Raw genomic sequence first — 24,294 nt, 5'->3', positions numbered from 1 at the left:
ACGCCCTTGTCACCTGACTTGGAGCAGCTGGGACTGCACTGGGGAGACCTGCGTGGAAGAAGCTCTTTCCGTTGAGCTGTGCACCGCTCCTGACGTGGGACCTGCGTGGGGAGAGCTCCGACCCGGGCGCCTTTTCTTACCTCTGCAGGCACCAGCATGGATAGAGTCACCATCATGTTTTCTTTTCAAAGGGGTCACACAGAGCCCTATTGTGAGTTTATCGATTCTTCCTTTTTTTTTTTTTTTTCTGTAAATAATGCTGGAATCTGAGGTCAATTTGACCCTTGAAGTCTGCTGGAACCCTTAGGGAACTGAATTCTTACACTAGGGACGGGTTGCGGGGAGGAGCCCCAAGCGTAAGGGCGATGGCTGGATGCAGAAGGCTTGCAGGTGGCTGATTGGCTTTATCTGATGCTTGGCCTTCTCGGTGGGCTGAGCTGTTGGTGCCTGGGGTCTGGCCACCAGGTCAGCCTGTTCTTGGTCATGCACAGACCAGCAGCCTGGCGTGACTTCCCCCAGCGGGGCCCGCGGGACCTGCTGCCTTACGGGTCAGGTACAAGTGGGAGAAACCTGAGCTTGTTTGTCTGCTCACGGAAAAGATCCCGAAACTGCGAGAGGCTATTGTTGTAATCTAGGTCGGCGTTTCTCAATCTTTCTAGTGTCATGGACACGTGGAAAATATTTGTCCAGCACACAGGACTGCTCAACCTTGGTGCCCTGCCCTGCGGCTCCAGGAGCCCAGGCCCGGCCCTGCACCTGAGTGGGTAGGAGGTCCCTTTTCTCTTTTCCTTTAAGATTTATTTATTTTATTTATTTGAAGGGCAGAGGGGGAAAGAGAGAGAGGGAGGGATCTTCCATCCACTAGTTCACTCCTTAAATAGCAGCAATGGCTGTGGGTGGTCCAGGCTCAGGCCAGGAGTCTGGAACTCCATCCGGGTCTCCCACATGGGTGGCTAGGACCAAGCGCTTGGGCCATCTGCTGCTGCTCTCCCAGGCACATTAGCAGGGAGCTGGATCGGAAGTGGAACATCCGGGACTCACATTGTTGCTTAGCCCCCTGCACTGGCCCCAAGGTCCCCCTTTCCACTGGACACTTCCTTCCAGCTCAGATGATGTCTTTGAACAAATTAAGAAAAGCCATTTCTTCCTCATGACCCTGCTCCCTGCTCTCTGCCAGGTGGTTGACCTGAGGAGTACGCACCATCTTTCTTTTCTTTGTATTTGTATTTTTCTTTGTATTTGAAAAGCAGAGTTGCAGAGAGGGAGAGATAGAGAGACAGACATCTTCCATTCGCTGGTTCATTCCCCTAAGGACCTGAACAACCTGGGCTGGGGCCAGGAGCCGGGAGCCTCTTCAGGGTCTCCCATGTGAGGGCAGGGGCCCAAGTCCCTGGGCCATCCTCCACTGCCCTCCCAGGTGCATCAGCAGGGAGCTGGATCGGAAGTGGAGCAGCCGGGACTTGAACTGGCGCCCACATGGGATGCTGATGCTGCAGTCAGTGGCTTAACCCTCCACGCCACGGTGCCGGCCCCTGCAGATCTGTCAAGCGTGTGCTGTGATTGACACCCAGAACTGTGCACGGTGCAGCCTTTGGTTGAGCTGGGCTCACCTGGGGCCCACAGCAGGACACTGCAGGCAAGGAGGCGGAGGCCTGGGCCGCTGTGGGCAGGGTAGCGATGGGCGACATTCCTGCCATGTGCTGCTTTCAGACTCCCAGGGTCCGGCCGAGGAGACAGCGCTGGTGGGAGTCACTGATGGGAGTGTGTGGGGAGTCCTGGCCGGGGACACGGCGCGAGGAGCGGGTCAGGACGGACGCCTGGCCCGGAGGTATACATTCGGCTGCTGTGGAGAGGTCCTTGAAGCTGCAAACGGCAGCCTGGTGGGAAGGCCCCGCGGAGTAGAACTCCGGGAAGAAGCCCCCGGTGGAGCACCCACCACCCACCCAGCTCGCCTGCCTGGGATCGGGGGTGGGTGGGGGGCTGATGTTTGAGTGCAGAGCAGAAATGAGGGCCCAGGAGAGGGCAGTCTGAGCACTGAGGTGGCCTTCCTGTCATGACAAGGTCACACAGCAGTGGGTGCCTGGCCGAGGCTGCAAGACCGGAGCCTGACAGTGCCCGCAGGTGCTGGGGTTTCAACACCCAGTGCCCAGGGCCGGCGCCGCGGTGCAGCAGGTTAAAGCCCTGTTTTGCAGCACCTGCAACCCACAGGGGCACCAGTTCGAGACCTGGCTACTCCACTTCTGATCCAGCTCCCTGCTGTGGCCTGGGAAAGCAGTGGAAGGTGGCCCAAGTCTTTGGGAGACTTGGAAGCAGCTCCTGGCTTCGGATCAGCTCAGCTCTGGCTGTTGCAGCCATTTGGGGAGTGAACCAATGGATGGAAGACCTCTCTCTGGCTCTACCTCTCTGTAACTCTGTCTTTCAAACAAATAAAATAAATCTTTAAAAAAAAAAAAAAAACACCCAGTGTTCACCCGGTGTCACTGCCTGAGGGTGCTTTTTGGGAAGGATGGCGTCTACCCCTTCTTGCTTCCCTGTGGCCAAGTGTTTGGATCTGGAAGGGCTGTTACGTGGGTAGAGGCTAGAACTTTTATCTGTTTGTTTGTTTATTTATTTATTTATTTTTATTTGGAAGGCAGAACCTGACACAGAGAAATCTTCCCTCTGCTTGGTTTACTCCCCAACTGCTCACAATAGCCAAGACTGGGCCAGGAGGAAGCCAGGTCTCCATTGTGTGGCAGGGACCTCACTGCCTGACCCATCCCTGCTGTCCCCCAGGGCGTGTGTGCTTGTTAGCAGGCGGCTGGAGTCAGAAGTGGGGCGAGGACTCAACCCCAGGCGCTCCCAGTATGGGATTCAGGGGTTCCGAGCAGTGTTTTAACTGCTGTACCTGGCACCTGCCCCGAGGCCAGGACTTACATATGTCCGTGGGGCTCTGAGCAGCCCTGCCTACCTCTGTCTGGGACATTCTCTTTCTAGGTGTTCTCCAGAGCCCCTGCTCTGAGCTGTTCCATGGAGCGTTTGGGAGCTGGGACCAGGCTGGCCCAGTCTCTCAGAGCTCTGTCCTCAGCAGCTGCCGCACCCCAAGGGACAAAAGGAGGCCTGCTTTGAGGTCACCATATCGGTCCTTTTGGACCACACGAGCTGGCTAACGTCTGTACCCCTTGGCATTGCAGGAAACAAGCTTGCTCTTGCCCTTGCACTTGTGATAGAATTTCTGTGTTCCATCAGAGCCCAACCGTCTAGCTCAGCAACTGCCTTGGACGTGCTGCCTGTGTGGGGCTGCAGCGAGTGAGGGCCTGGTGCAAGGCAGCCTGTTTCGCCACATCAGGGGGAGCTCATGGCGGCCCTGGAACGGTGAGTTTAATCTCATCGACTGGGGTCCTTTTCCTAAGTGCTCCAGCCCCGTGATGTTAAATTCTAAACTTCTCCCTTCCATATACAGTGGGACTTGTTGCTGCTTTCCCCCGGGGGTTGGATCCTCTCTGCTTCCTGGTTCCTGCGTGTGTCCTTGGTGCCCTGAGCCACGTCCCTGGGGACCATGGAAGTGGCTGTTCCAGCAGTTCCCACTCCGGGGCCTGGGCCAGCAGGACAGGTGCCCATGCGATTTCCTCGTTTCCCCCAGACAAAAGGGCACTGTTCTTCCAGGCTGCTGGAGCTGGTGTCTAACCCAGCTGCCTCTGGAAGCCGCCTTGGTGGCTCCTGCAGGCCAGAGAGCTGCTTAGCTGTTCTCTCTGTGCCTTGGGCCGAGGAAGACGTGAAAGAAAAAAATGACTCTTTCTTAAAGACTGTCTGCAAGACCTAAAATATCTCAATAACGGAGGCCGTAGGGAAAAGGCAAATAATCGCTGGGGGGATTTTAGCCACCAACAGGGAAACCAGTGGGCTAACTGTGAGATAGAAAGAAAACTGAACAAGAGCGAAAAACCGGGCTTCTGGCTCTTTCCAAAGCGGCTGTACTGTTGGGGTATGGAGCCCGTAGCCTGGGCCCTGAGGGGGTGCCTGGGGGCCCGGTTCTGTGGATGCCCTTGGGAGCATCTCTCTCCTTCCTGCCGCCCTGGTGTCTGGGGCTCTCTCACCCCTGCTCTGCGTGGGCCAGGTGGTTCCGCACTTGACCTTTAGCCTGGGAAGCAGGCACACTGGCCTGTCTCTCGCCCAGACACTGTGCCACGTGACAGCAAGTCTCCCTGCCGGCACCCTGTGTGCGTTCAGCTGGCCTGTTCCCTACCCTGCCAGAGAGCACCCTGGTTGTATGCGCACCCTTCTGTGCCCCTGGCCAGGCTCACCCAGCACCTAGCCAAGCATCCAAGGCCCGGGGCCCCCTGGGTCCTGAGTCAGAGGCCACAGCTGCCTTGTGTCCGGGGCTGTTCTGAGCACCTGGAGCAGCTCTGTCTTGTAGTCGTGTGCTGACTAATTGTGAGATTTGTTACAGGAGGGCATTTTGCAAGTTCATGGAAAACTGGGATTTAAAGTCTATTTTGGTGCAAAGACTTTTTGAAACCCGTGCTGTTGTGGTTTGGATAATAGTTTGGGAGTCCCCCAGAGGCTCACCTGATAAGGGCTTGGTCCCCCAAAGTCTTATGTTCGTGGTTTAATGGCTGAAGGGGAGAGACTTGGTCTCTTTATGGGTCTAGGAGGCGGGCCCTGTGGGTAGTTTCCCACGAACTTCTTGAGGGCTCTCTGTGTGCATAGGTTTTAAAATTCTTTGCAGTACAATAAACCTATCTTTTAATTCTGCTTTTCCACAGACTTTTAAAAGTCCCTCATATTAGTATACATATTTAAAAGAATAGGAACAGAGTATGATTTTTCTACCTTTTTTTTAAAAGATGTATTTGAAAGAGAGAGAGAGAGAGAGAGAGAGCTCAATCTTCTGTGTGTTAGTTCACCCCCCCCCAAATGCTCACAATAGCCAGGGCTGGGCCAGATCGCAGCCAGGAACCTGGAACTCCCTCCAGGTCTCCCACGTGGGTGGCAGGGACCCAAACACCCGGTCCGTCTTCCGCTGCCTTCCCAGGTGCACTAGCAGGGAGCTGGTTTGTAAGTGCAACAACTGGGACTCGAAGCAGCGTTCATACAGGATGCTGGTGCTGCAGCTTAACTCGCCGTGCCACGGTGCGGCCCTGTTTTTGTTTTCTTGCCTGAGTTCTCTTTGCATGTCCTTGCTTACTGCCTTTGAAAGGATTCCTGGAAGTGGAGTCGTAGGTTCAGGGGTTTGCGGGTTCCAGACTTTTGACGTGTCGTGGTAGATGCCTCCCAGAGAATCACCCCAGCCACACACCATCGGCACAGGGCGAGAGGCGCACGTGCCAGCCGAGTGGTGAGATGCAGATAATGTAAAAGTGACCATTTTAGCCATTTTTGGTGCATGGCTTGGGGCCCCAGGGCTGTTCCTACTCTGGGCCGGAGGCGCAGCCCCACTGGCAGGCTCCATGGGTCCGGAGCAGAGGGAGGTTTCCAGCTATGCCAGGAAAGTTCTAGAAGGATCTGGAGCCCTGCTGTCCGCATGGTTCACAGTCACTACAGACAGAGTGAGAAAAGTGGATGTGCTCCTTGGGCACTGGAGGTGTCTGTCACCCATTCCCAGGACACAGAGCTGATGAACTTTAACCCCGGCCAGGCTGCTCCGCGTGGATAGAGAATGGTGGAGCCCAGGAAGGCACCCTCTCCCTGAAATGTGGCCCGTGGTGTGCTTGTATCTCTCAGTATTCCACTGCATAAAAGTTATTCACTATGGGCACCGGGGTTGTGGCGCAGTGGGTTAAGCTGCTGCCTGCAACACCGGCATCCCATATGAGCACTGATTTGAGTCCTGGCTGATCCCTTTCCAACGCCACTCCATGCTGGGAAAGCATCAGAAGATGGTCTGAGTGCTTGGGCCCCTGCCACCCACGTGGGAGACCTGGATGGAGCTCCTGGCCCCTGGCTGCAGCCTGGTCTAGCCCTGGCTGTTGCAGTCATTTGGGGAGTGAACCAGTGGATGGAAGATCTCCCTCCCTCTCTCTGTCTCTCCCTCTGCCTTCGGAATAAATAAATGAATATCGTAAAAAATATTTGTACTGTTATTTCCCTGGCTCTCTTCTTGTCTCTCCAATACTTTTAAAAGCCTTGAAAACGTTCTCCTGGTGAGAAGAGACCCTGCAGTAGGCAGCCTCATGGGAGGTCAAGATCTTCTGTGGCACTCTCTGCCGACCCCGGGGTGCAGGTCACCTTCAGTTAGGTCCACGACGGTTCCCGTGGAGATGTGCTAAGTGTCGCTTACCCTCCATGTCACACCCGCTAAGGTGGCTGTAGGAAAAGGACGGATAATAGCATGCATTGGCAAGAATGTGAACACTTGGGAGCGTTGTCGGTGGGAATGTAAAACGGTGCAGCCTGGCAATCCCTCGGAAGATTAAACTTGGAGTCCCCACATGCCCCAGCCACTCTGACTTCTAGGTGAAGACCCAAGAGTAAGAGAAAACATGAAGTCCCCAGACATCTAGACTCTTACTCTGCTTTTCAAATAGATAAATAAGTCTTGGGGACAAAAAAAAAATTTGCTCAAACTAGCACTAACTTACCAGTAAAGGGAAAAAAAACCAACTCCCAGATCTTGCATTTTTAGACTTGGAAGATGTTGTTTTAATTATGAAAGCGCATACTCATTTTGGCTTGCCGCTGATAGTGGAGAGCTGGCTTCTCTTCGTGCAGGTTGAGCTCGGAGGGGACGTCTCTCCCTGCAGTGTCGTCTACGCCTGTAATTACCATATTGGAGTATTCCCTTAACAGGTTACTATTAATAACACACAGTGGCACACGTCCACGTTGTCTTTTTTTTAAGAGATATATTTGTTTCTTTGGAAAGCAGAGTTAGAGAGAGAGAGAGAGAGAGAGAGAGAGAGAGAGAGAGATCTTCCATCTGCTGGTTCATTCCCCAAATGGATGAGCTGGGCCTGGGCCAGGACAGAGCCAGGAGCTTCATCCATTCACCTGGGTGCAGGGGCCCAAGCACTTGGGCCATGCTCTGCTGCTTTCCCAGGTGCATTAGCAGGGAGCTGGATCGGAAGTGGAGCAGCCGGGACTCCAGCCAGTGTTCTGTATGGGATGCTGTCACAGCAAGTGGCTGAACCCGCTGTGCCACCTTCTGGCCTCTACTGCTTGCTTAGCCTTTCGCAATGCAGGTGGCAAGATGGTGGCTTTAAGGTGGAATGTATCCACAGGGTTTTGTTAAGATTGATCCACTGAATGATCTTAAGACTCCTGAGTCCCCGTGCTGTCCCGGCTCTCCCATTACGATCCGGCCCTTTCCTTCCACTCTGAGGGTGGCTCCTCTTCCTGTCCCCGCCCCATGCCCCCCCGAGTTTGGTGCTCCCTCTCCTAGCTTCTTCTCAAGGATCCTACCCCAGTGGCTTCATCCACTCTGATTTTTGTCTCGGACCCCATAGGTCACGCTGTCAAGAGCGCACCTCTGCTGCTGGATTCTCTCCTGGGCGGTGTGCGGGGGTGGGGAGGAGCCCACTCAGCCAGACCAACTCCTCCACCTCCACCTGCCTTGGCCAGGAGACTTATGTCTCCCCTCATCCTCCACATTTACTCTTTTTTTTTTTTTTTTGGACAGGCAGAGTGGATAGTGAGAGAGACAGAGAGAAAGGTCTTCCTTTTTGCTGTTGGTTCACCCTCCAATGGCCGCTGCGGCCGGCGCATTGTGCCGATCCAAAGCCAGGAGCCAGGTGCTTCTCCTGGTCTCCCATGCAGGTGCAGGGCCCAAGCACTTGGGCCATCCTCCACTGCCTTCCCGGGCCATAGCAGAGAGCTGGCCTGGAAGAGGGGCAACCGGGATAGAATCCAGCGCCCCAACCGGGACTAGAACCCGGTGTGCCAGCGTCACAAGGCGGAGGATTAGCTTGTTAAGCCACGGCGGCGGCCTACATTTACTCTTTAAAAAACAAATGGGCTGGCGCTAGGATGCATCAGGTAAAGCCGCTGCCTGCAGTGCCAGCATCCCATATGGGCGCCAGTTCGAGCCCTGCTGCTCCATTTCTGACCCAGCTCTCTGCTATGACCTGGGGAAGCAGTGGAAGATGGCCCAAGTGCTTGGGCTCCTGCATCCACGTGGGAGACCTGGAAGAAGCTCCTGGCTCCTGACTTAGGATCAGTGCAGCTCCAGCCATTGCAGCCATTTGGGAAGTAAACCAGCAGATGGAAGATCTTTCTCTCTCTGCCTCTGCTTCTCTGTAACTCTGTCTTTCAAATACATAAATTTTAAAATGACAACAACAACAGCAAAAGAGTGATTTTAAAAATTAAAAAAAAAAGCGCAGATGATTTGAACAGAGAGCAGCTGGCAGGTTGTGCAGCCTGGGGAGCCGGAGGAGGTACAGAGCACACAGGGTACAGGCAGTGGACGCTGCTGGGCCAGGGGCTGAGGACGGGAGGGCACAGCGGGCTTGGCCACCATGCGGAGGAGCGAGCAGCCTGGGGATGGGGTGGTGTCTATCCAGGACTGTGGCCCGGCCAGAGCAGCCAGTGCCAGCTGGGTGCCCTGGGCCTCCACGTGAGCGGTTCCCTTGTGGCTGGGTCTGCTGGACCCTAATGCCTGAGCTCGGTCCAGCCCAAGGTCCTCCTGTGGATTTCATGGAGCACAGCTTCACTGGACCTGATTCACAAAACACACAGCTCACTTGCGTAATGTATGCGTTCCTTGAGGCTTTTTTTCTAGAATCAGAATTTGTGTAACCATCGCCACCATCTAATTTTAGATTCTCCATTGCCCCTAAAATAAAGCTAGGAGCCATTAGCAGTCACCCCTGGATCCCCTCACTCTGGCTCCCCACCCCCAGTCAACTACTAATCTACTTCTGTCTATAGCTTGTCTGACAGGTGGAATCCTCAGTACGCTTTCTTGACAGCCACCTTTCACTGAGCCTAATGCCTTCCGGTGTGTCTCTTGTCGCCTGCATTTATATTTTGTTCCTGCTTGTATTGGTGAATAATGGCCCATTGTATGGGTGCATTATATTTGTGACTCTCCCATCCTGATGAATGTTTGCCTTGTTTCCACCCTTTGGCCCTATAAATCCAGCTGGCATGAGCCTTCCCGGGCTGGGCGTATGTGTTCTTGGCTCTTGGGTGTACGCCTAGGAGTGGAGCTGCTGGGTCTATGTTTAACCAGCCGAGGAGCTGCCGGGGTGACTTCCAAACCAGCTGCACCACGTGCCTTGCCACCAGCAGCGGGTGGCGGCTCCAGTGTGTCTGCATTCTCACCAACTCTTGTCACTGTCTCTGATTAGAGCGCGCTAGGAGGTCTGAGTGGTAGCTCACTCTGGGTTGGATTTGCATTTTCCTGAGAGCAATGGTGGTTAGCATCCTTAGCGTGGCTACTTGTGTGTCTTCTTTGGGGAGTGTCTGTTCAGATTACTTGCCTATTTTTAAAAATATATATATATTTTAAAAATTTGTTTTAAATTAGAGAGAGAGAGAGAGAGAGAGAGAGCGCTCTCCCATCTTCTGCTTCACTCCCCAGGTACCTACAGCTGCCCAACCCAGGCTGAAACCAGGAGCCAGGAACTCAATCCAAGTCTCCCATGTGGGTTGCAGGAACCTAACACTTGAGCCATCCTGTTGCCTTCCAGAGTGTGCACTGGCAGGAAGTTGAATTGAGAGGCAAAGCTGGGTCCCAAAGCTAGACACTCCAGCATGGGATGTGGGCATCGTAACCACTAGGCTAAACGGTCATCCCTACCTATTTCTAAATCATTTTTTCTTTTATTATTTAGTTCTAAGAGTTCCTTACATATTCTGGATACAAGTTCATTATAAACCACAAGATTTGCAAATATTTAATTTTGTGGGTTATCTTTTCATGTCCTTAATAGTATTATTTTTAACCTAAAAGTTTTAAATTTTAATGTATGGTTATTTATATAGTCCATATGTTGCTGCTTATGCCACATCTGATCCCTTTTTAAAAAACCATTTCTTTATTTGAAAGGTAGAGTGACAGAGAGAGGGAGAGAGAAAGAGAGAGAGAGAGGGAGGGAGGGAGGGAGAGAGAGAGAGAGAGAGAGAGAGAGAGAGAGAGAGAGAGTCTCCCGTCCTCTGGTTCGCTCCCCAAATGACTACAATAGCCAAGGCTGGCCAGGCTGAAGCCAGGAGCCAGGAATTCCACATGGGTCTTCCCAGGTCATTAGCAGGGAGCTGGATCACAGGCAGAGTAGACGCAAACCAGCGCTCGGATATGGGATGCTGGGGTTGCAAGCTGCAGCCTAACCCGCTGCACCGCAACACCAGCCCCACTTCTGATCCTTTAACCCATCCTTTTTACGCCTCTTTCCTTTTTCAGTTTCTTTTTTACATTAATGTTATTTTTAAGAGCGGTTTTCACACTGCAGAATTGAATGGGAGGTACAGAGAGTTCCCATAGACCCCTTGCCCCCTGCCCGTTTCCCCCATTAGCAACATCCTGCACCAGACCGGTGCATTTGTTAGGACTGACCAACCTGGTGCCGGCATTGCAGCACAGCAGATTAAGCCGCCACCTGTGACGCCAGCATCCCATAGGAGTGCTGGTTCGAGTCCCAGCTGCTCAGTTTCCCATCCAGCTCCCTGTAATGTCCCTGGGAAATCAGCAGAAGATGGCCCAAGGACTTGCCACCCACGTGGGAGACCTGGATACCATCCTAAGCTCCTAGTTTTGGCATGGCCCCACAGTTTCTCTCAATCTCTCTCTCTCTCTCTCTCTCTCTCTCTCTCTTTCTCAGTAACTCTGCCTTCCAAATAAATAAATAATTTTTTTAAATCGATGAACCCACACTGATCATCACGCAGGGGCTGTGGTTGGCACTGGCGTCCCCCACCCCCACCCCCCATGCAGTGCAGGCTGTGGTCTGGACAAACATTTAATGACGCCAGCATCAGCCAGAGCAGTTTCACTGCCTGGGAACCCTCTGGGCTCTGCCTGTTCCTCCCTCTCTTCCCTTCCCCCTGGCAATCGCTGATCTTTTCATATATTCTCTCTGAAGTTTTGCTTTCCAAAGAAAATACTGGAGTCATACAACATGTAGGGTTTGCACATTGGCTTTTCTCACATAGCAGTAAGCATCAGAGGTTCCTCCATGCCTTTTCTCAGCTGGCCAGCTCAGTTCCTTCTAGCTCGGAGCGCTAGTCCACCATGTGGAAATTCCACACTCTATCTACTCATCTACTCAAAGATATCTTGGTTGCTTCCAAGTCTTGGCACTGCCCACGTTTGTGTATGGACCTAAGCTTTCAATTCATTTGCATTAAGTGCCAAGTAGCGTGATTGCTGGATCCTATGGTAAGGGTTTGTTTAGTTTTGAAAGAAGCTACCAAGCTGTTGTGCGAAGTGGCTGTGCTGTTTTGTGTTCCCAGCAGGAATGGGTGATACATGAGAACTGCTCTCTTTTCTTTTTTTTTCTTTTTTTTTAAGATTTATTTACTTGAAAGTCAGAGTTACACAGAGAGAGAAGCAGGGGTGGGGGGGGGGGTCCTTCCATCCGCAGGTTCACTCCCCAGTTGGCCACAATGGCTGGAGCTAAACCAATCTGGAGCCAGGAGCCAGGAGCTTCTTCCAGGACTCCCACAGGGGTGCAGGGGCCCAAGGACTTGGGCCATCTTCTACTGCTTTCCCAGGCCATAGCAGAGAGCTGGACAGGAAGTGGAGCAGCTGGGATTTGAACCGGCGCCCATATGGGATGCTGGCGCTTCAGGCCAGGGCGTTAACCCACTGCACCACAGCACCAGCCCCAAGAACTGATCTTGCTCTGTGTCCTCACCAGCGTTTGCTGTTCTCACTATTTCGGGTTTTGGCTGTTTAATAGTTGTGTGCTGACATCTTGTTGTTTTCATCGGCAGTGTCCGAGCTTTGTAGTTTTCCTCATATGGAGCTTGTACGTATTTTGTTAGGTTTATGCCCAAGTCTGTCTGTCTCTTTCTCTCTGTTGGCTGCTAATGTAAATGGTGATGTTTTTAATATCAAACTCTCTTTACTCATTCCTCATACATAGGAAAGCAGCTGGCTTCGTCCATCCGCCTCGTGTCCTGCAACCTTGTTCTGATTGCTCACTGGTTTCAAAGCTTGGAGGTTTTGTGTTTGTTTATTTGTTCTTGCCTGTTCTTTCAGATTTTCTGCATAGACAAGAATGTCAAGTGAACAAAGTTTGGTTTCTTATATATGCATATATAATCAATTACTTTGTTAATTTCCTTTTGAACATAATGTTAGCTGTTAAATAAATTAAGGATGACAAAAAAAGTTTTGGGGCCACTGTTGTGGCTTAGCAGGTTGAGCTACCACCTGCAGTGCCGGCATCCCATATGGCACTGGTTCGAGTCCCAGCTGCTCCACTTCTGATCTAGCTCCCAGCTAATGGCCTGGGCAAAGCAGCCAAAGATGGGCCAAGTGCTTGGGCCCCTGCCCCATGTGGGAGACCCGGAAGAAACTCCCCAGTCATTGTGGCCATCTGGGGAGTGAACCAGTGGAGATGGAAGACCTCTCTCTCTCTCTCTCTCTCTCTCTGTGACTCTGACTTTCAAATAAAGAATTCTACCTTTTTAAAAATTAGTTTTAATTTTACTTTCATCTGCTTATTCTCTGATACTTTACATAGATCCAAGTTTCTGACCCGTTTTTCCTGGTCTCTGAAGAAAGTTTAACATTTCTTGCAGCACAGAGGTACTGGCAGTAAACTCCATCCTTGTCTGAACTCTATCCTTCTCCTCTCAAGGACAGTTTTGCTGGGTATAGAATTGTAGGTGGCTGATTGCTTTCTTTTTTTTTTTTTTTCTTCTCAGCATTGTAAATATTTCACTTCCCCTTCTCCCTTGCATGGTTTCTGAGGAGAAGTCTTTTTTAAAAAAAGATTTATTTATTTATTTGAAAGTCAGAGTTACACAGAGAGAGGAGAGGCAGAGAGAGAGAGAGGTTTTCCATCCAATGGAAGGAATGGCCGAAGGAGCCAGGAGCTTCTTTCGGGTCTCCCACATGGGTGCAGGGGCCCAAGGACTTGTGCCATCTTCTACTACTTTCCCAGGCCACAGCAGAGAGCTGGACAGGAAGTGGAGCAGCTGGGACTTGAACTGGCGCCCATATGTGATGCCAGCGTTTCAGGCCAGGGCATTAACCCACTGTGCCACAGCACCAGCCCCGGACGTGATTCTTATCTTTGCTCCTTTATGGGTAGGGTGTTTTCCCCTCTCTGTTTTTCTCCTAAAGTTATTTTATTTTTAGAAAGTTTTGATTATTTTATTTGAAAGACAGAGATACACAGAGGCAGATCTCCTATCCATCGATTTCCTTCCCAAATGCCTGCAACAGCTGAGGCTGGGCCAGGCTGAAACCAGGATCTGGAAACTCCATCCAGGTCTCCCATGTGGGTGGCAGGGACCCCAAGTACTGGCACTGTCATTGCTCCCTGCAGGGTGTGCATCCACAGGAGGCTGGCATCGGGGAGGGACCCAGGTACCTGATATTGGATGAGGGTGTCTTGGGAGGCACTTTAACCGGGATGCCAAATGCCCACCCCCCTAAAGATTATTTCTCCATGTTTGATTTTCTGAAGTTTGATGCACGTGCCTGGGTGTAGCGCTTTTTGGGTTTTGTGGTCTATCTGCCACGCTGGCTTGGTTCTCTGATTTCTGTATGGTTGGCTTGGTGTCTGGCATTTGTTGGGGGGAAATTCTTGGGTATTATTGTTTTGCACATTGCTTCTCCTCATTCTTCTCATACTCCCAGGATGCATTTGTGATCCATGTTGTAGTGTCCCCACTTTTCTGGGATATTCTGCTGGTTTTCTTCCCAGTCTTTTCTCTTTGCTTGCCAGGTTTGGAAATTTCTGTTGCCATATCCTCAGGTTCAGAGCTGCTTTCCTCGGTCCTGTCCAGTCTGATAATGAGCCCTTCAAAGACGTTCTTCATTTGTGCTACAGTGGGTTTTGCAAATTAATTCATTTGAGAGGCAGAGAGACAAGAGAGGTAGCTCCCTGCCCAAATGCTTGCAGCTGCCCAGCCCAGGCTGAAGCCAGGAGCTCAAAACTCGGTGCAGGTCTCCACATGGGTGTCAGGGACCCAACCGTTTGAGCCATCCCTCCTGTCTCGCGGGATCTGCATTGGCAGGAAGCTGGAGCCAGGAGCCGGCGCTGGGAGTTGAACTCAGGCATTGGCTGCGGGATGTAAGTGTCTTAACCGACAGGCTGCACGCACACCCCTTATTAACCGTGTTTTTGAGCTGTACCACCTCTGTCTGAGTCTGAGAATTCACGTCTCTCTGCTTACATCCGTGCCTGCATGCTACCTGCTGTTTGGTTAAGTCCCATAGCAGATGACTGCGTTGGAGTTGCTGCAGTTTTTCAGTCCCTGGTCTGGTGGTCCAGGTACCCTGTCTGACCCCGGTTCTGGTGTCTTTCTTGTCTCTAACTTTCAGGATACCCAGTAATTGTTTTGTTGGCATGTGGTGTCCTGAGCAAAAGGAAGAGCATCTGGAGGCCTTCAGTGATGTGGAGCTCAGGTGTGGGGGTGGGAGTGGGTGGGGAGGGGAGTGGGGTGGCAACATCCTGCACCCTGCGGATGGGTACAGTCCTGTGCTGAGCCTGTGCCGCTGGGACCGTCCCCAGTGCCTCTCAGGTGCACTTAAGTGGGGCAGGAGCGGGTGGAGTTGAGTGCATCCAGTCTCCCGTGTCAGTTAGTCTCTGCTTACAGCTCAGGTTCAACTAATTTACCAGGAGCCCAGTGCACCCATGCATTTAAAATGTTTCGGTTTTATTTATTTAAAAGGCAGAGTGATCTGCCATCTACTGGTTCATTCCCCCCAAATGCCCACAACAGCTGAGGCGGGGCCAGGTTCGAGCCGGGAGACCAGAACTCAAGCCCGTCTCCCACATGGGTAGCAAGGACCCAGTGACTTAGGCATCTCCACTGCCTCGCAAGGTGCCCATTAGCACGAAGTGGGCATCAAGAGCAGAGCTAGGACTCGAACCCCGGCATGCTGGTATGGGATGCCAGAGTCCCAAGTAGCATCTATTTTTTTTTTTTTTTTTGACAGGCAGAGTGGACAGTGAGAGAGAGAAATAGAGAGAAAGGTCTTCCTTTTTGCCGTTGGTTCACCCTCCAATGGCCCCGCGGTAGGCGCGCTGTGGCCGGCGCACCGCGCTGATCCGATGGCAGGAGCCAGGTGCTTCTCCTGGTCTCCCATGGGGTGCAGGGCCCAAGCACTTGGGCCATCCTCCACTGCACTCCCGGGCCACAGCAGAGAGCTGGACAGGAAGAGGAGCAACCAGGACAAGATCGGTGCCCCGACCGGGACTAGAACCCGGTGTGCTGGCACCGCAAGGCGGAGGATTAGCCTAGTGAGCTGTGGTGCCGGCCTAACATCTATTTTTTTTTTTAAGATTTTTATTTATTTATTTGAGAGGCAGAGTTACAGACAGTGAGAGGGAGAGACAGAGAGAAAGATCTTCCTTCCGTTGGTTCACTCCCCAAATGGCTGCAACGGCTGGAGTTGCAGATCCGAAGCCAGGAGCCAGGAGCTTCTTCCAGGTCTCCCACACAGGTGCAGGGGTCCAAGGACTTGGACCATCTTCTACTGCTTCCCCAGGCCATAGCAGAGAGCTGAATTGGAAGTGGAGCAGCCGGAACTTGAACCAGTGCCCAGATGGGATGCCGGTGCTGCAGGCGGCAGCTTTATACCACTATACCACAGCACCAGCCACCCCCATCCCCACCCCCGAGTTTTTAACTCTCAGATTTGTTCATACTGAGCCTCCAGCAATTTGTTCAGGCTTGGCTGCCCTGGGGCTGGTTCCCAGAGAGGCTAGTGCTTGTGGGCTTCTCTCAGCTGGCTTTCCACTTTGGGAGGCAATGGTTTATTCTGTGACTTAGCTAGGGGGAGCTTGTTTTTTTTTTTTTTTTTTTTTTTAACATAGCTGTGTCTTAAATTTAAAAAATAATTATGTATATATACATATATTTGTATATATAGTTTATTTGAAAGGCAAAAAGAGACAGAGAAAGAGAGGCGTATGGAGAGATTGCCCATGCACTGGTTCACTTCACAGATGCCCACAACAGCTAGGGGCTGAGCCAGACTGAAGCCTCAAGCCAGAACTTAACCTGTCAAGGACCCAAGTACTGGAGCCATCACCTGCTGCCTCCCAGAGTCTGCAGTAGCGGGAAGGTGGAGTCCGGGATGGATCCAGGCCTTGAATCCTGGTCCTCTGATGTGGGAAGCAGGTGTCCCGGGGGCGTCTCAGCTGCTGTGCCCAGAACCTGCCCCAAGAGTGTTGATTGTTCTGCTTTTCAGCTTTTTGCTTGTGAGGGCAGAGTGGTGACTTCTTCCATGCTGTTCATATACAGGACCAGTAACTGAACATCCTCCAGAGTCCCCTGGTGCGGTCTCACTAACCCATTCTCCTCTTCCTGTGCCCGCTGCTGTCAGCCAGGCTCGGAGCCAGAATGGTTGTGTAGGGCCTCATTCATAGCTTCCAGTCTCTTCTCCACGCATTCCATTCTTAGTGCAAGTGACACAGTTATTCCACTGAATTGTAGTTTTGGCCATGCTACTCCTTTGCTCAGGAATCAGCGTTATCTTAATTTATGTTCCCCGGGGGCAGTTGAGCCACTTTGCTATCTTTGCGAGAAACCAACAGATCATAAGACTAAGCTACCTGTAGATAAAATAGACAGCCAGCTAAGATCTCGCAGCTGAATCCGTTCCTGCAGGATGCCTCCCATTTGTATCTGAAGGCTTTTTAACTTCACAGAATACGACATCAAAGGAAATTATGCCTAGTTGTTCAGTACATGGTGGTTCATTTGTGCCGTCGATGAACACAGAAGCTGTCAACAGTTAACACTGAGAACATTTGCCTTTCCAGCCCCTGACAAAAGTTGTGTCTGGTCAAGATTGGCAATGACGATGCCATGTCAGGTGCTCGTCGAGACGTGCCGTCGCCCCTGTTTCTCCTCATTGCGGTAGAATATGAAAATCTGTGTGCAGATGTGTGGCCGTGAGAGGGGGAAGACAAACTGTTCCTTCAGCAGGATTTCGCACTCTCTTGCATTAGGCTGTCCCAGAACTCATTAGTCGGTTAGCTCAGGGCAGTCACCACCTGGTTTTTCAGAAATCATCGCTTTGATGTTTTCCAGTGCTTGGCCTGTGAGGTTCGTATTACACAAATCCCCAAAGTCTGCTGCTTTAAAACCTCTGTTCACTACAAATTCAGGTGGAATGAGTTCTTAATAGTGTAAATGTGCGATACGCCATCTACAGAATAAAATCATGGGGCCAGCATTGTGGTGCGGTGGGTTAAGCCGCTACCTGTGACCCTGGCATCCCATCTGAGCACCAGTTTGAGTTCCAGCTGCTCTACTTTGGATCCATCTCCCTGCTAGTGTGCCTAGGAAAGCAGTGGATGATGGCCCAAGTACTTGGGCCCCCATACCCATGTGGGAGACCTGGATGGAGTTCCTGGTTCATACCTTTGGATTGTTGCAACCATTTGGGGAGTGAACCAGTGGATGGAAGACCTCTCTCTCTATCTTTCCCTATTTCTCTGTAACTCTCCCTTTCCAATAAATAAGTCCTTAAAAAAGAACATGAATATATGAGAGTACTTCAAAAAGTTGATGGAAAATTGAATTAAAAATTACAAGAAAAGTTATTTTAGCACAGAAATCTTTTGAAATCCATGCATAGTTTTTGCATTAAGAAGCATTTTTGGTGAACATTTTGGAGATCCCCATATGCATGGGTTTCAAAATTTTTTGCAACAAAATCAGCTTTTAATTCCATTTTCCATGAACTTTGGGAAGCACCCTCCTGGCTCACTGCCCCACCCCAGAACCCATCAAATCTACATGGTTTATCAGATGTAGGGGAGATGCCTGTCTAGGCACCAGGGGTGCAGACAGAGACCAGCAAGGGCTACTAGGTCCTACTGGAGGGGGTTGGCAGGAGATGAGACCCTCAGAAGGGCCAAGGCTGACACCAGGGACCCTGAGTGCCGTGCTGGGGTGATCAGTCTCCCAACTGCGCTCTGTAGAAAATTTATATCAAAGCTATTTTCCTTTTAAATATATTCATATGCATATATATGGAGGAAAATGTTAAATGCATTTGGAAAGTTGTCCAATTATGCAATAGCTTTTTTTTTTTTTTTTTTTTGGCAGGCAGAGTTAGACAGTGAGAGAGAGAGACAGAGAAAGGTCTTCCTTCCGTTGGCTCACCACCCAATGGCTGCTACGGCCAGCGCCGCGCCAATCCGAAGCCAGGAGCCAGGTGCTTCTCCTGGTCTCCCATGCGGGTGCAGGGCCCAAGCACTTGGGCCATCCTCCACTGCACTCCCGGGCCACAGCAGAGAGCTAGACTGGAAGAGGAGCAACCAGGACAGAATCCGGCGCCCCGACCGAGACTAGAACCCGGTTGCCGGCGCCACAGGTGGAGGGTTAGCCTAGTGAGCCGTGGCGCTGGCCTGCAACAGCATCTTTAAGAAGTAGCATTCTCAACCCAAAACTGCTGGGGAATAACCCGGAGGCTGCAGGGTACCTGTCCTGGGAGCCGCACACAGGTGTGTAAGCCACACCTTCAGACTAGCCATCTTGGATGGACACCTGCCACTCATGACCACAATGGGCTGTCTGTGGAAGGGCTCCTGTCTTAGGATCACAGCAGTCTAAAGTGCTTCCAGAAGTTCATGGAAGATGGAATTAACACATTTGAGATCGCCGTGGGCTCAGTGGCCATGCTGGAGGGGGCCGAGAGGGTGGCTTTGCCGGACTCCCGCCGCAGACTCCTTGGGAGGTGTCAAAGCCCAGCTCTTCTTGCAACCGAAAGGTGATGCTGTGACTGCCCAGCCTGCTGGGTTGGGGGGAGGCTCTGCACTCCGCTGTGAGCGCCCGTGACCTGGAGCTGCATCCCCCCGGCTACGTGTGGTCTCAGCATGTGGTGCTCGCTTCCTTGGACGACACCAGTGCCTGGAGGGGTTTGCAGGGACAGCAGCAGGTGCACCCATCCTGCCATAGCGTGGACCACATAGCGGGTGTATGCTACATGGAAGGGGTGGAGCCAAGGTGCCGGCCGAGGAGGTGGAGGTTCGGGGAGGCCCCAGCGAGGACAGGGAGATGTTGATGCGACCAGGGGAGCTGTCAGACGACTTCCTAAAACCCTACCCACACCCTGAGGCTGCTACAGCTGCTGTGACTGCAGCCTGACCCCCACCCCCAGCCCCTAACCTTAGCTACATCTGCTCCGGGGCCCCTGTGAGCTGCCCACAGGGGTGTCGCTGGGAGATGGGCTCTACTTCAGCCGCTGCTTCCCGGGCTGGGCTATCGGCACGGCCCCTGCCATCTAGTTGAGTCTTGGAGGTCTCCAAGGATGTGTGCACCTTCCTGCACTGGGCGTCTGAGCCAGAACAGGAGCACCACAGACGCATGGGGCTTGAGACGTCAATGGTGGTGGCCTGCTGCTGTCCCTTTTGTACCCCATGGAGTGGTGCAAGCGGGAAGCTGGCCTGTGGGGCACCCAAGGTCCGTCCAGTGTCATCGTCTCGCCTGGGTAGACCCTTGAGCCCAGGAGCCACCCCAGGCCTGCGGAGGCTGCAGCTGGCCCACCTGGCCACGCCCTCTTCATCTGGGACAAGACGGGAGGGGCAGCTCCAGAGCCTCACCTCCGCCCGTTGTGGGAATAAATTACAACTTCTCCACGTTAAAGAAACAGCAAAACCAAACACCCTTGAAATCTGTGCATGCAAGGGGTCTTCAAAAAGTCAATAGAAAATGCATCATGAAAGAATCCTGGCCGGCGCCACGGCTCACTAGGCTAATCCTCTGCCTTGCGGCGCCGGCACCCCGGGTTCTAGTCCCGGTCGGGGCGCCAGATTCTGTCCCGGTTGCTCCTCTTCCAGGCCAGCTCTCTGCCGTGGCCCAGGAAGGCAGTGGAGGATGGCCCAAGTGCTTGGGCCCTGCACCCCATGGGAGACCAGGAGAAGCACCTGGCTCCTGCCTTCGGATCAGCGAGATGTGCCGGCCGCAGCAGCCATTGGAGGGTGAACCAAAGGCAAAGGAAGACCTTTCTCTCTGTCTCTCTCTCTCACTGTCCACTCTGCCTGTCAAAAAAAAAGAATCCTGCCCGGGTAGGCCTCCGGAGCAGCGGCAGAGTTGTCACTGGCACTGCCCGCATCCCAGGTCTGAGCGCCTGGCTTGGGTCCTGGCTCCGCCTCTGATCCAGCCATCTGGGGAGCGACCCAGGGGGTGGACGGTCTCTCTCTGTCTCCCTCCCTCCCTCCCTCCCTCTGTAACTCAGCCTTTCAAATAAATAAGTAAGTCTTAACAAGACAACCATTTCTTGGCTTTCTTTACATACTGAGTTTTCTACATAAATGTATGGCCCTAATTCTAAGAATCAGCCTGCTGATTTGTAACAAATATTTATTTTCATTTACTTGTAAGGCAGGGGAGACAGAGGGGGAGGGGGAGGGGGAGGGAGAGGGGGAGGGGGAGGGAGAGGGAGAGGGAGAGGGAGAGGGAGAGGGAGAGGGAGAGGGAGAAGGAGAGGGAGAGTTCTTTTTGCTGGTTCATAGTTCAAGCCAGGAGCCTGGGACTCCATGCTGGGTCTCCCACATGGGTGGCAGGGACCCAGAGCCTTGAGCCGTCTTTGCTGCCTCCCAGGCACATTAACAGGAAGCTGGATGGTAAGGAGAGGAGCCAGGACTGGGATCTGCACTGTGATGTGGGATGCAGGCATTCTGAGCAGTCCCTTAACCACTGCGCCCCAGTGCCCACCGCTGCTGCTGTTTTTCTGGTATTAAATGCATATATTAATCTAGGGAGAACGGACATGTTTACATGGACTTTTCCCATTTAAGTCAGAATGTTTTATTAACATCTTCTTTTGTGTGTCTTAAAAGTTTTCATTTTAAAAATACGTATCTTGCATTCTTCCGAGATTCCTAGCGGTTGTATCCTTTGGGTTATGGCTATAGATGGCATTTTTAAAAAATCTATTATATTTTCTTGTGGTTGTGTATATGAGAAGGCTATTACTGAGTTTTACTTTTCAGTTGATTTTCTTGGGTGCCCTGGAATGTGATCAAATTACCTGTAAGCCGGCGCCGTGGCTCAAAAGGCTAATCCTCCGCCTTGCGGTGCCGGCACACCAGGTTCTAGTCCCGGTCGGGGCGCTGAATTCTGTCCCCGTCGCCCCTCTTCCAGGCCAGCTCTCTGCTGTGGCCCGGGAGTGCAGTGGAGGATGGCCCAAGTACTTGGGCCCTGCACCCCATGGGAGACCAGGAGAAGCACCTGGCTCCTGCCATCGGATCAGCGCGGTGTCCTGGCCGCAGCACATCAGCCGCGGTGGCCATTGGAGGGTGAACCAACGGCAAAGGAAGACCTTTCTCTCTGTCTCTCTCTCTCACTGTCCACTCTGCCTGTCAAAACAACAACAACAACAAATTACCTGTAAATGATGACCTTATCAGGTAGATCTTCTGTGGGTGTAGGATACGATGTTTCTGAGTTAGACTCTTAGCATGGGAGAATGTGTAAGAAGACCTCCTGTCTGCATCTCCTTTTTTTTGCTTTTAAGATTTTATTTATTTATTTGAAAGGCAGAGTTACAGAGAGGCAGAGGCAGAGAGCGATAGAGAGAGAGGTCTTCCATCCGCTGGTTCACTCCCCAAATGTCTGCAATGGCTGGAGCTGCACCGATCCGAAGCCAGGAGCCAGGAGCTTCTTCCGGGTTTCCCACATGGATACAGGGGCCCAAGGACTTGGGCCATCTTCTACTGCTTTCCCAGGCCATAGCAGAGAGCTGTACAGAAAGTGGAGCAGCCGGGACTTGAACCGGCGCCCATATGGGATGCCAGTACTGCAGGCAGTGGACCCCTGCATCTCCTTTTTTTTCTCCCAGTTCTGTGTCCTAGGCTCTGGGGCCTGGCCTGTCGACCATGTATAGTGTGGCCCTGAGACCATGTGCATCCATGCTCACTTGCAGTGGGCCTATGTCCTAAGAGCACCAGGCTGACCTCACCTGAGGCTGGGGGTGGCTCTCAAAGGCTGCGTAGGAATTCTCCAGGCCAGCCATGGGGAAAGGCTGTTTGAGCCCAGTGACGGCCGGTGCCAGACTCTGCTGGGAGAAGGTACAGAAGACTCAGAGATGTTGGAAGGAAAGCAGCAGCAGCCTGTCTGCTGAGCGTCAGGGCCGGGTGCTCAGGGGCCTGACCTGGAGCTGGCCCTGCAAGGGGCTGGAGCTGGGAGGCCAGGTGGGCAGTGCCTTCCCCTCTGGGCGGGGGGCCAGCTCCCTCTGAGTGCCACCTGAAAGCCATCTAAAGGACCTCAAGACTCAGGGCAGGAAAACTTCAGCGGGTACCTTATGAGACTTCGAGACGCCGTCTGAATGCCCGCAAGATACTGTCCAGATGGTTTGTTTAATTGGAATCAAATGGGAGTAGAAGGAGCTGTGCGATGTTACAGGCTCGTGTCAGAAGCAGCCCGAGCTGTACCTTGCAGGTGAAGGCTTGGGGCGGGCTCAAACGTACTTTTTTCTCTTTTCTGGAGAAAAAAAAAAACAAAAAACCCTCACTGTGCCAGTTCTCTGTAGAAGCATTTTCATGTGGAGCCAAAATCGTTGAAGGCAGGAGGAGCGGCCCTGCCGAGTGGTTTTCGTGTTCTGAACTCACAAATGTCGCGCAGAGCATCTAATTAATGCCGGGGACAATTGCTGTCAGATTCCAGAATGTTCTCCGTGAGCAGCGCCTGGCGTCGGTTCAACTCGAAGACGACCGTGCATGGGCACATCTGCTTTCTATTTTGAGCTCTGCAGAAAAGAGGGGAGTGGATCTGAAACGCACACTCCCTGAGCGTTGGACACCAGAGAGAGGAGGTTAAAATTGGATGTGAAGGTAGTCGCAGTTCTCTGAGGCACACGTGCTCCTGGGAAGGCACCACAGCCTCCAGGGCTCCAAGTTCTGATTCCCTGGAACCCTTCTAGTTATACTGATTCGCACACCTGCAGGACCAACTTTGGTGTCCCAGTTCCAGCTCCACTTTCCCCCACGAGGCGCAGTTACTCTTTCAAAGCCGGGCTCTACTCGTCTGAATTTGGTGGTGAGGTTTGAAAAGTGCTCAGATTTTGCCCAGAAAGATATCAAGATTTTTTTTTTTTTTTTTTTTTTGGTATCCAGGGTGTCTGGGCCTCACTTTCCCGTGTGGGTAACATTGGCCATCCACAGCAGCGTGAGGAGGAGCAGACAGAGCAGACAGAGAATAGGTGCACCTGCTTGGCATGCACCTGCTTGGTGTGAATAGGATACTGCGCTGGTTCCCCCATGGCTGTGTGCTCCTCCGGCAGTTGAAGACAAAACCAGTCTCTGTGCTCAGTGGGGATCTGGTGTGGCTGCTAAGGCTGGAGTCTCGCCTGTAGGCTGGACTGCAGGATTCAGTCCCTCCCCCGGGGGATGGACCAAGGGCCTCCCAGTTTCTGGCCGTTGGCCTTCGTCCTCCATGAATTCCCTGCCGTGTGGGGTTCTCCCAGATGTGGCGCCTTGCTTCCATAAAGGCAATGAGAAGACAGCTAGGAAGATGCCAGCCCCTAAACGAGGTCCCCGTGACCCTGGCCGTAGTCTCCAGAGTCACGGGTCCTGCTGCACTCCCGGGGAGGGGCTCGGGTAGGGGCGTGGACGCTAGGAGGCTGGGCTCTGCCACTCACTGTGCACCCCAAAGCAGGTTACCTGGCCTCTCTGGGCCCCCGTTCCCCATAGCATTGTTGCGATTTGGGAGATCACAGAAAGCTAACGGTGGTAATGCACTCAGCGAATGTCACGTACTGGTGTGTTTTCTCATCCTTGCCTTTTTTCTTTTTAAAAGATTTATTTATTTATTTATTTGAAAGAATTACAGAGAGGCAGAGGCAGAGAGAGAGAGAAAGGGGGTGGGGGAGGTCTTCCATCCGCTGGTTCACTCCCCAAAGGGCCACGATGGCTGGAGCTGAGCCAATCCGAAGCCGGGAGCCAGGAGCTTCTTCCGGGTCCCACATGGGTGCAGGGGCCCAAGGACTTGGGCCATCCTCTGCTGCTTTCCCAGGACACAGCAGAGAGCTGGATCGGAAGTGGAGCAGCCAGGACTCGAACCAGTGCCCATGTGAGATGCCGGTGCTGCAGGAGGCAGCTTTACCCACTGTGCCACAGCACTGGCGCCTCATCCTTGCCTTTTTTGGTTGTTCTTGAAATACTGTTAGACTTTCTGAATTTAAGAACAGCATGCAGGCCGGCGCCGCAGCTCACTAGGCTAATCCTCCGCCTGCGGCGC

At 52.5% G+C, this 24,294-nt stretch overlaps 1 protein-coding gene and 1 pseudogene across 1 annotated transcript in view; both read left to right on the top strand.

Moving 5' to 3' along the window:
* The window catches only part of HOMER2 (homer scaffold protein 2), a 94,475-nt gene that overhangs the window by 28,480 nt on the left and 41,701 nt on the right, over positions 1–24,294 (top strand). The window lies entirely within an intron of this gene.
* On the top strand, positions 3,338–23,410 carry LOC133769733 (cytochrome c1, heme protein, mitochondrial-like; annotated as a pseudogene).

The sequence above is a fragment of the Lepus europaeus genome, chromosome 11 (genome assembly GCF_033115175.1).
Source record: "Lepus europaeus isolate LE1 chromosome 11, mLepTim1.pri, whole genome shotgun sequence".
In the NCBI taxonomy this organism is placed as follows: domain Eukaryota; kingdom Metazoa; phylum Chordata; class Mammalia; order Lagomorpha; family Leporidae; genus Lepus; species Lepus europaeus.
Note: the sequence above shows the minus strand (reverse complement) of the source record. Positions and strands in the feature narration are given on the sequence as shown.